This window comes from Cucurbita moschata, unplaced genomic scaffold, assembly GCF_002738365.1.
Source record: "Cucurbita moschata cultivar Rifu unplaced genomic scaffold, Cmos_1.0 Cmo_Scf00084, whole genome shotgun sequence".
In the NCBI taxonomy this organism is placed as follows: domain Eukaryota; kingdom Viridiplantae; phylum Streptophyta; class Magnoliopsida; order Cucurbitales; family Cucurbitaceae; genus Cucurbita; species Cucurbita moschata.
Window position 1 is genome coordinate 524,130 of NW_019268600.1, and position 10,893 is coordinate 535,022.

A 10,893-nucleotide genomic window follows, 5' to 3' on the forward strand; every position below is an offset into this window, starting at 1 on the left:
GAGATATTTTTCATTTTCACAATTACTGATGACGAGAGGTTTAGGATTTTTTAATGTAAAAATCGTGGGGATGTAGCTCAGATGGTAGAGCGCTCGATTCCGATGTGGAAAGTAGGGAGATCGATACCTTGCAGCTCCAAATGAATCGATCACTAAACTTATGAAATAATGAGATTCCATCTTTCCTTATTTATGAAATAATGAGCGTAGATATTTTTTTTCACGGGAGGTTTAGGGTTTTCTGATGTAAGAATCGTGGGGATGTAATTCAGATAGTAGAGCGCTCACTTCTGATGTGGAAAGTACGGGGTTGATACCTTGCATCTCCAAATGAATCGATCACTAAATATATTATTACTTTTCAATTTTTTCTTATTTACGACATAATGAGTAGGGATAGTTTTTCATGTCACTATTATTGATGACGAGACATTTAGGATTTTGTAACATAAGAATCGTGGGGATGTAGCTCAAATGGTAGACCGCTTGCTTTGCATGCGAGAGGTACGGGGATAGATACCACACATCTCCAAAATAAAACTATGTTATTAAATATATTATTGAAAATTATTTCTTTTCAATTTTTCCTTATTCATGACAGGTTGAGTAGCCATATTTCTTCATTTTCACAATTATTGATGAAGGGACGTTTATGGTTTTTTGATGTAAGAATTGTAGGGATGTAGTTCAAATGGTAGAGCGTTCATTTCCCATGTGGAAAGTACGGGGATCAATACCTTGCATCTCCGATTGAATCGATTACTAAATATATTTTTTTTTCAATTTTTTCTTATTTAGGACATAATGAGTCGGGATAGTTTTTCATTTTCATTATTACTGATGACGAGATGTTTAGGACTTTGTGACAAAAGAATTTTTGGGATATAGCTTAGATGGTAGAGCACTCGCTTTGCATGCGAGAGGTATGGGATCGATACACAATTGTGGGGATGTAGCTTATGATGGGAATTTGAGGGTTTTATGATGCAACAATTGTGGGGATGTAGCTTGTGATTGGAAAGTTAGGGTTTTATGATGCAAGAATTGTGGTCATGTAGCTTATGATGGGAAATTTAGGGTTTTATGATGCAAGAATTCGGGGGATGTAGCTTAGATGGTAGAGCTCATTTAGCATGCGAGAGTTAAGGGGATATCCCGCATCTCCAAAAGAAACTATTTGTTATTAATATTTTACTTCTATTCAACCTTTCCTTATTTATGACATAATTAGCGGAGATATTTTTTCATTTTCACTTGATGACGGGACATTTAGGGTTTTCTGATATAAGTATTGTGGGAATGTAGCTTAGATGGTAGATTGCTTGCTTAGCATGCGAGAGGTATGAGGATCGGATCGATACCCCATACCTCCAAAAGAAACTATTCGTTATTACTATTTTATTTCTGTTCAATTTTTCCTTATTTATGACATAATGAATAGCGTTATTTTTTTATTTTCACTATTGTTGATGACGAAATGTTTACGATTTTGTGATGTAAGAATCTTGAGGATATAGCTTAGATGGTTGAGTGTTTGCATCCCATGTGAGAAGTACTGGGATCGATACCATGCATCAACAAAGGAAACGATTACTAAGTATATTAGTTCTTTTAAATTTTTTCTTATTTACGACATAATGAGCGGGGATAGTTTTTCATTTTCATATCATTGATGATGGGAAGTTTAGAGTTTTTTTTATTTTTCCTTATTTACGACATAATGAGCGGGGATAGTTTTTCATTTTCATATCATTGATGATGGGAAGTTTAGAGTTTTTTTTATGTAAAATCGTGGGAATGTAGCATGGGAGAGATACAGGGATCGATACCTCGCATCTCCAAAAGAAGCTATTCATTATTACTATTTTATTTCAATTAATATTTCCTTATTTATGACATAATGAGTAGCGATATTTTTTCATTTTCACAATTATCGATGCCCCGCATCACCAAACCAAACTATTTGTTATTAATATTTTGATATTTTTTTATTTTCACTATTATTGATGATGGGACATTTAGGGTTTTATGATATAAAAATCATGGGGATGTAGCTCAGATGGTAGAGCATTTGCTTTGCATGCGATAGGTATGGGGATCGATACGTCGCATCTCCAAAAATAAGACTATCTATTATTAAATATATTATTTCTTTTCTATTTCTTCATTTTTACTATTATTGATGACGGAAAATTTAGGGTTTTGTGATGCAAAAATTGTGGGGATGTAGCTCAGATGGTAGAGCGCTCGCTTAGCATGCGAGAGGTACGGGGATCGATACCCTGCATCTCCAAAAGGGAGAAATTAGATGGTAGAGCGCACTTAGCATGCGAGAGGTACGGGGATTGATACCCTGCATAAAAGAATTATTATATCATTATGGCTGACTAATGTCCCACAAGCACATAGAGAGAGGACTTATTGTAAAGGGAATTTGATATAAGGTGGGTACGAGAGAAAAACAAAAATGTCCACATAGAGAGAGGACTTATTGTAAAGAGAGGACTTATTGTAAAGGGAATTTGATATAAGGTGGGTACGAGAGAAAAAGAAAAGATACTTATAAAAGGATTATTATATCATTATGGCTGACTAATGTCCCACAAGCACATAGAGAGAGGACTTATTGTAAAGGGAATTTGATATATGATATATATACTACTTGTGGAGAGGGAAATTTGATATATGATATATATACTACTTGTAGAGAGGGAATTTGATATATGATATACTACTTGTGGAGAGGGAAATTTGATATATGATATATATACTACTTGTAGAGAGGGAATTTGATATATGATATACTACTTGTGGAGAGGGAAATTTGATATATGATATATATACTACTTGTAGAGAGGGAATTTGATATATGATATATATACTACTTGTGGAGAGGGAATTTGATGAATTCCTTAAAGAGATAGGAGCTCCTCCAAATGATAAGAGCTTATTGGATGGCGGTAGCGTCCCATGCATATGACGGAACTTATAAGAGCTTATACTACTTGTAGTGGAGAGGGAATTTGATGAATTCCTTAAAAGATTCCTCCAAATGATAAGAGCTTATTGGAAGGCGGTAGCGTCCCATGCATATGACGGAACTTCTTCACAATTGCAATATCTGACCAATGAATATTGTTGTCATTTATAGCTTCTATCACAATAATATAAAATTTGGGGTCAAAGCCTATATGGGACTGAAAAGACCACCACACGCTTGTAGATTAAATTATATCTACCACCTCTGAAATTTTCCACGGCAAACCTTCCAACAGCTTGCACTTCTTTATCATTGACATCCTTAATTGGAACTAGATTTTAAGGCAAATCTTCTCCACGACTCACTTTGGAACACTTTTATAGATAGTTTCAACAAACTTACTTTGCTCGTGAATACTTTAGAGTTCAATATTTATAGTTGGAGAACGCTATTCAAATTGATAGGGTCGAATCTTACAACAAAGTCTAATTGAGTCTCCCTCTATTAGGAGATAGCTTCGAATCAAATTCTTTAGTTTGGACAATGGTTGCATTGTTTTAGTCAAACAACCGAGACTAGTGTACTACGAATAGTATAAACATTTGTACATGTATTTTCTTACATATTAACAATTGTATACAAATAATAATTAAATTTATGAGTAGAAGTTTGGATGGAGTTTTATTAAATAGGTAATCTTAAAGTTTTTTATCTAAAAATATATAAGATTTTTTTTATATACATTTAGGAGAATAAAACAAAGATTCAAGAAGATGTCATTCATGCCATGTTTTAATTTTTATTCTTTCTTGTTTCCCAAAGATTAAAAAAAAAAAAAAGTTATCCTCTCTCAAATATGGTTCGTTATTTGATTATTTTCTCTTGAGTGAATTTTAAGTGAAACACATTCTCTACCCAAGTAATTGCAAGATGCAAGCTTCACACTAAGAGGAATCAAAGTCCCAAGTATCAACGTCCTTTAAGTGTCAATTTTTATTCTCCATCTCAACATAAATTAAACTTATTTTCGTGAAGATATCTATTTATAAAAGCAAAATATCTCAGAGTCACAAAAATAAAAATGAGATATAGATACGAGACATAAATATGATACCAAATAGATATGGTAACTGTTAGGATTAGATTTGATTGAGTTATTTGGATTAGATTTGATCTAGTTATTTGAATTAGATTTGATTTAATCATCAATTGGATGAGAGATTTCTCCCAATTCTTCTGATCTTTCCAATTTTCTTTTTCTGTTCCTAACAATTTGGTATCAGAGCCATGCCCTAAACTAGTTAAAACTAGAAGCAGCAGTCTTCTAAGTGTGTCATAATAAAAGTATGTCGATGGAGAGTCCACTTGTGCAGTTTGATGGAGGAAGGAGTCAAGGTCGTGGAAGCTTTAGAGGCAGAGGAAGGGGACGAGGCAGACAAACCTTCAACAAGGCCATAGTGGAGTGCTATAACTGTCACAAGCTAGGACATTTTCAATGGGAATGTCAAGCATGGTTGTAACCCGAAAGGGTAATGTACGACTGGAAGTGATTGGAATCATAATGATAATCACAGGAGTGTTCTATGTGCCAGACCTGAAGAACAATTTGTTGAGTAGTGGTAAATTGCAAGCAAAGGGGGTTACCTTTTTGTTTCAAAATGGAACATGCAAGGTGTTTCATCCTGAGAGAGGCTTAATCATGGAGACAAAGATGTCTTTGAATCGAATATTCGTATTACATGCTATTTCTCAGCCTGTAGCAGCCACTCAAACTCAATTGAAACTTATGGGGAGAAGTGGTTCAAGGTCTCTGTCATACACTCACCGCTCCAATTCCTATCGCCATAGTCAGAGAAGCAGAAGGGACCCAAGTCCTTCCCCCTATCATTCCATTACCCATTCCAAGAGAAGCAGCCGTTTAAGTTCCCTCAGCCGCCAACGCAGAAGTAGGTCTTCCTCGTTATCTCCTTTCCCCAAATTGTTCAGTTTCAGTCCTAGTTGTGCATCCACTGATCGGAATCATTCCATAGAGAAGCTTAAGAAAGAGGAAGAAGAGAAGAAAAGACGTGAAGCAAAGTTGAAGAAGTTAGAAGAAGATGCAGCTAGGAGGATGGAAGAACTAATTCAGAAGAAGATGCAGCTAGGAGGATGGAAAAACTAATTCAGAAGAAGGTTGGAGAAAGGCAAAACTCTGAAGTGACTAAATTAGAAATACAGAGGAGAATAGAGGAAGGTCGCACGAAGTTGTTTGTTGATGTTGATGTGCAGCTTGAGAAAGAGAAAGAAGCCGCTCTTACTGCTACAAGACAAAAAGAAGAACAAGCACGAAAAGAGAGAGAAGAGCTAGATAAAATGCTAGAAAAGAAAAGAAGAAGGGTAGAAAAAGCACAACGACGATTAGTTCTGGAGCTACAGCGGAAGGAAGAAAAACAATATTGTGAGCTCGAGTTGATTTAGAGACAAAAAGAGGAGGCATCTCAGAGAACTAAGCTAGATGATAAGAGTTTGAGTTATGTTGTGCTGGTAGTTAGTGAAGAGTCAAAAGCTTACCGACTCTATGATATAGAAGCGACAGATGAAAATAATGATACAGAAGTGGCAGATGAAAATAATGATATAGAAGCGACAGATGAAAATACTACAGAGGAAAATACAACCCCTTAAAGGGAAACCGGGATGCTAAGGAATTAAAAAGCTTTATTTTTGACGTAGAACAATACTTGAAGGTTATTGGAACTTGCTCATAGGACCTAAGAGTTACATTGGTCGCAATGCATCTCATGGACGATGCAAAACTATGGTGGCACTCGAAGGTGAATGGTATAAAAAATGGGTCATGCACCATAAACTCATGGGAAGATTGTTGTTGGAATCGATGCAATCGACGCTCCTCTGGATGAGTTGCCAATCAAAGACCTGACGTTTGATGTTGACCCTTTTGAAGAAAGAGCCACATGATCGAACAGCTCGAAACATCGCGGTAACTTTGAGAACTCTATCACACACATGAAAGGACGTGTCGAAGAGTTAGACATTACTCAAAACATCATAGTAAAACTCTTCAGCGATTAGACAAAAGACTTTAGGACAACTACACCAAAAATTCATTGTTGTCCAACGGTTTGGATATTTGGCTTTCACCTAGGAGATTCTGGTTTGATTCTCTGAAATTGAATATTATTTTCTTATTTCTTTCTATTTTATAGTTTCATCTTTTGTCACCAATTATATTTAAACTTTACCTCATTCTGAGGGCACTGTAATGGTCAAGTTCAATAGTATCTTAGATTAAAAAGACTTTTATGAACATCGTACCTATGTTAGTATTATGTAATAGATATTTGTTTCAATTTCAACAAGTGGGGTTGAGGTGATTCAAATGGTTGATGCAATAATCCGGCTATTTTCGAGGTCTCTCTTGTTGAACGCCATCATGGTTTAGATGTGCACCCGAGTGAGTTTGACAAGGAGACCCAAATTTAAACTTTACCTACGTTTGAGAGGCACTATAATGGTCAAGTTCAATGGTATTTTAGATTAAAAAGACTTTTATGAACTTTGTACCTTTGTTAGTGTTACTTTTTACCTTTGTTAGTGTTATGTTATAGACATTTGGTCAAGTTCAACAAGTGGGGTTGAGGTGATTCAAATGGTTAATGCCACTTTATTTGATTCAAATTGTTAATGTGATAATCCAGTTGAATAGTTACAGGTTATTTCCAAGGTCTCTCTTATTGAACGCCAACAAGACTGGAATGATTGAGATGAGCACGTGAGTGAGTTTGACCAAATTGAAATAAAATCAAATAAAATCACTAAAAAAAAATCAATAAAATAGATAAAAAAAATTGAAAAAAAATTAGCCTTATGACACTTCCTTCAACTCGAAGGGCGGTAAATAAAGGATTCCTTCGCCCAAGACCCATGATCCAACTCCCAACATGGAAATGATAAGCTATAGAATCATTCCAAGAACCTCAATGGATGGGTTACAAACTTACATTACCAATCTCGACAACTGGACGTGTCATCTGTGTTAGAAGAACGACCGCATTAGAGCAAGTCATGAGGATAGAAGATGCGGTGAACTCTTAAAGAATAGTCAAATTGTGCAACACAAACCACATGCGGTGAACATGAATCGAACACATGACCTTTAGATCTTCAATCTGACACTCTCCTAACTGAGCTATCCCCGCAATCATTAGAAATCAAAATTCATCAGTAAAGATATTTTCATTGATTCATTGAGATTTTAAAAAGAAATAATGACTAATTTTTTATTGAATAGTCAGGTTATGCAAATAGAAACAGGTGCGGTTAACGGGGAGATCGAACACATGACCTTCAAATAAATCTGACGCTCTCCAAACTGAGCTATCCTCGCTAACATTAAAAATGAAAGTTTTGATGTAAAGATCTTTCCGCTAATTAATTGAAATTTTAGAAAGAAATGATCACTAATTTTTGATTAAATAGTCAAATTGTGCAATGTGAACCATGTGTGGTTAACGTGGATCGAGCACGAGACCTTCAAATCTTCAATCTAACGCTCTCTCAACTGAGCTATCCACACTATAGTTAAAAATAAAAATTCATCAGTAAAGGTATTTTCGCTAATTCATTGAAATTTTAAATAGAAATAATCACTAATTTTTAATAAGATATTCAAGTTATCCAACTTGTATAAGGTGCGGTGAACTAGAACACGTTAGGTATTTCCGATAATTCATTGAGATTTTAGAAAGGAATAATGACTAATTTTAGATTGAATAGTTGAGTTATGCAACTAGAATTAGGTGCACTGAACGTGGAGATCAAACACGTGACCTTCAAATCTTCAGTCTGACTGTCTCCCAACAGAGCTATCCCTGCTAATATTAAAAATGAAAATTCATAAGTAAAAGTATTTCCGATAATTCATTATGTTTAAAAAAGAAATAACCACTAATTTTAGATTGAATAAGCAAGTTATGTTTTTAGATTGTATAGTCACATAATCAACTTGTATTAGGTGAGTTGAACAGGGATAAAACACGTGTGACCTTCAAATTTTCAGTCTAACAATCTCCCAACTAAGCTACTCTTGCTAACATTAAAAATGAATATTCATCAGTAAAGGTATTGGATACACTTCTGGAAATTCAACAAAATGCAATAGTATTAGACCGATATGCTAGATTTAAATCTCGCTTTTGGAAAATTCAACAAAAGGCATTGGGTACGCAGTTGTAGTACGACATTCCACCCATAAAAAGATGGTCAAACAGAAATGCTCAAGCAAATATTGGAAGACATGTTGAGGGTATATGTGATGGATTTTGGAGGAAGTTGGGATAAGTACCTACCCCTTATGAAATTCGCTTATAATAATACTTGCCAAGCCACCATACAAATGGCCACATACGAGGTTCTCTATGGATGAAGATTTCGATCCCCTATCCTTTGGGAAGAAGGGGGGCAAACGACAACTATTGGGCCAGAGCTGGTGCAAATTTCCAACGCCGCAGTCCAGAAGATTAAAGCTAGGATACAAACCGCACAAAGCCAAGAGAAAAGCTATGCAGACCTAAGGCGCAAGGACATGGAATTGTAGGTAGGGGATCATATATTCCTAAAGGTAGCACCCAATGAGAGGGGTGCTCAGGTAGGGTGAAAAGGGGAAGCTAAGCCCTAGGTTTATCCGTCCCTTTGAGATATTAGAAAGGATTGGATCTGTGGCCTATAGAATCGGGCAATGCCCAAACTTGTTTACAGTACATAATATCTTTCATGTATCCTTACTACGGAAGTATACCCTAGATCGTTCGCACGTACTGACTCATGAAACTCTCTTCTTGAGAGATGACCTAACGTATAAAGAAGACCCGATTTAAATAATAGACAAGAAAGTCAAATGATTGAGAAACAAGGAAATCCATCTTGTTAAGGTCCTATGGAAGAATCATAGAGTAGAAGAAGACACTTGGGAAACAGAAGGCAAATAAGAACCTTGTACCCTGACCTATTTTAGAATAAGCACTTTCGATGACTGAAAGTTTTCGAAGGAGAGGAGAATTTGCAACACTCAAGGTCTCCAATAAGAGACAGTGTATAATCCCTACTAGGTTGTATCTAGAAGCAAAGAACAAGTAAAATTGAAAAAACATTGAGAAAATGGTACTTTTTCTAATTTTTATAAACTTCTCGAATCATTAAATTTTTTATAGAATAAGAATTACAAGGTGCTTAAAAAAGGAAGGCTCGGAGAAGACTTTTCTGGCAGAAGATTCAGAAAATTCAAGAATGAAATTATAGAAATTCTAGATGTTTCAATGGTAGTGGAAAATCTGTCTATAAATTATGAATTAGGGTAGACTATTAGGGAAAAAGCAAGCTTAATCGAGTACCCAATCGAGAGATACAAGTTTTTTGTTTTGGGGTGTCGTGTTCATGGGTTTACCTCGAATTCAAGAACTATAGTCCACTATTCATTTCCAAACTTGTTTCTGCACCTTCTAAATAAGTTTACCCATAAGTTTAGTTTGGTGAAGGAAAGAGGTCCTCAAAGTGCTAGTAGGTTTTCACACGAATTAGTCCACGTTAGGTTACCCTCTAATGTTTTCCTAAGTTAAAACCTCAACTCCTAAAGCCTAACCCATGACATTATGTATAAACCTAGGTTCATCAATAATCCATATACCAAGTATCTAGAACTATGTGAATAACATGCTAAATAAGTTGCTAGGATCCATACCCATAAGTAACCATTATCTGCATTACGATGTGTACTAAAAGGCCCCTATTCCTCTTTAGGTAGGATGTCCTGCAAAATGTATCATGAGCTAGATGTTATGATAGGCCTACCTTTCCCATCTGTTAAACGAGATGTCCTGCACCACGATTTACTAGTAGGACTACATGATTATGACGACACCACTCATGTGTTCATGGGGAGAAAATTGAAGGTTATTTTCGGGGAAGGTTTTCAGGATCAATATATGATACATGACACGATGACCTCTAAGTTCTAAGATCCTGAAAACATAACAAAAAGTAATATCTTAGCTTAAGGTTGCGATTAAGAACCTACTAGTAGGTTACTTACTAAGTTTTACTCACTCCATGTTTATCATTTTTTTTTTCAAATAACTAAGAGTTGGTCGTGGATGAGAGTGGACTTTGGAGTGTGGGCCATGGACTAGCCTCTATTTTTAATCTAGTATTTTTTGTTCTTCTTTTGAGTCTGCTTCTTATTTTATATTTGTAACGGGTATGTATATGTAACACCCCAAAAATGAAGGAAATTAGCTCCCATAAGAATAAGCCACTCATGAAAGACCCAAAGGATAGAAAGGAAAAAAAAATTAAAGGATTAAGCAAGAACAAGGGACTTAGTCAAGTAACTCGTGTACCCTAACAAGTGATTTCAAGGAGTTAAAGGCCTTTTGAAAATGATTGGAAAGGAAAAAGTAAATGAAAAAGGAAAAAAAGTCATTTTATCAATTATCAAGAATCTTTACGGATTTGTAATTCCTTATCTTGAAGGAATCTCAAGATTCAAAATCAGTGAGAAATGATCAAAAAAGCGACGAGGAATTTGTAGAAAAATTATAGATTTTTGGAGAAAAATAATAATAAAATATTCAAAAAGTGGCAAATTACGAAAATACCTCTAGAAGAATGGATAATTACATAAATGCTACTCTAATTAGAATCAGAGAATCTACCGTGACCATCCGAGCAAAATCTTTCGAACTTAAATTTCAACTGTCGGATCTCTTCCAAAATTTGATATGATCTAGAACGAATACGCACAGATCATCACATCCAACGACTAGTATTCAAAGCCAAGGTCGGTAAGGATATGATCGGAGTTGATATCTCCGAAAAATTATCTAGAAAGTTCGATCTTTAAATAACGAAGATTCTGG

At 35.3% G+C, this 10,893-nt stretch overlaps 1 non-coding gene across 1 annotated transcript; it reads left to right on the plus strand.

Annotated features, from left to right (window-relative positions):
* Positions 1–2,220: 2,220 nt before the first annotated feature.
* On the plus strand, positions 2,221–2,293 carry TRNAA-AGC. Its single transcript has one exon. It is a non-coding gene; the product is annotated as a tRNA-Ala (tRNA).
* Positions 2,294–10,893: the final 8,600 nt, after the last annotated feature.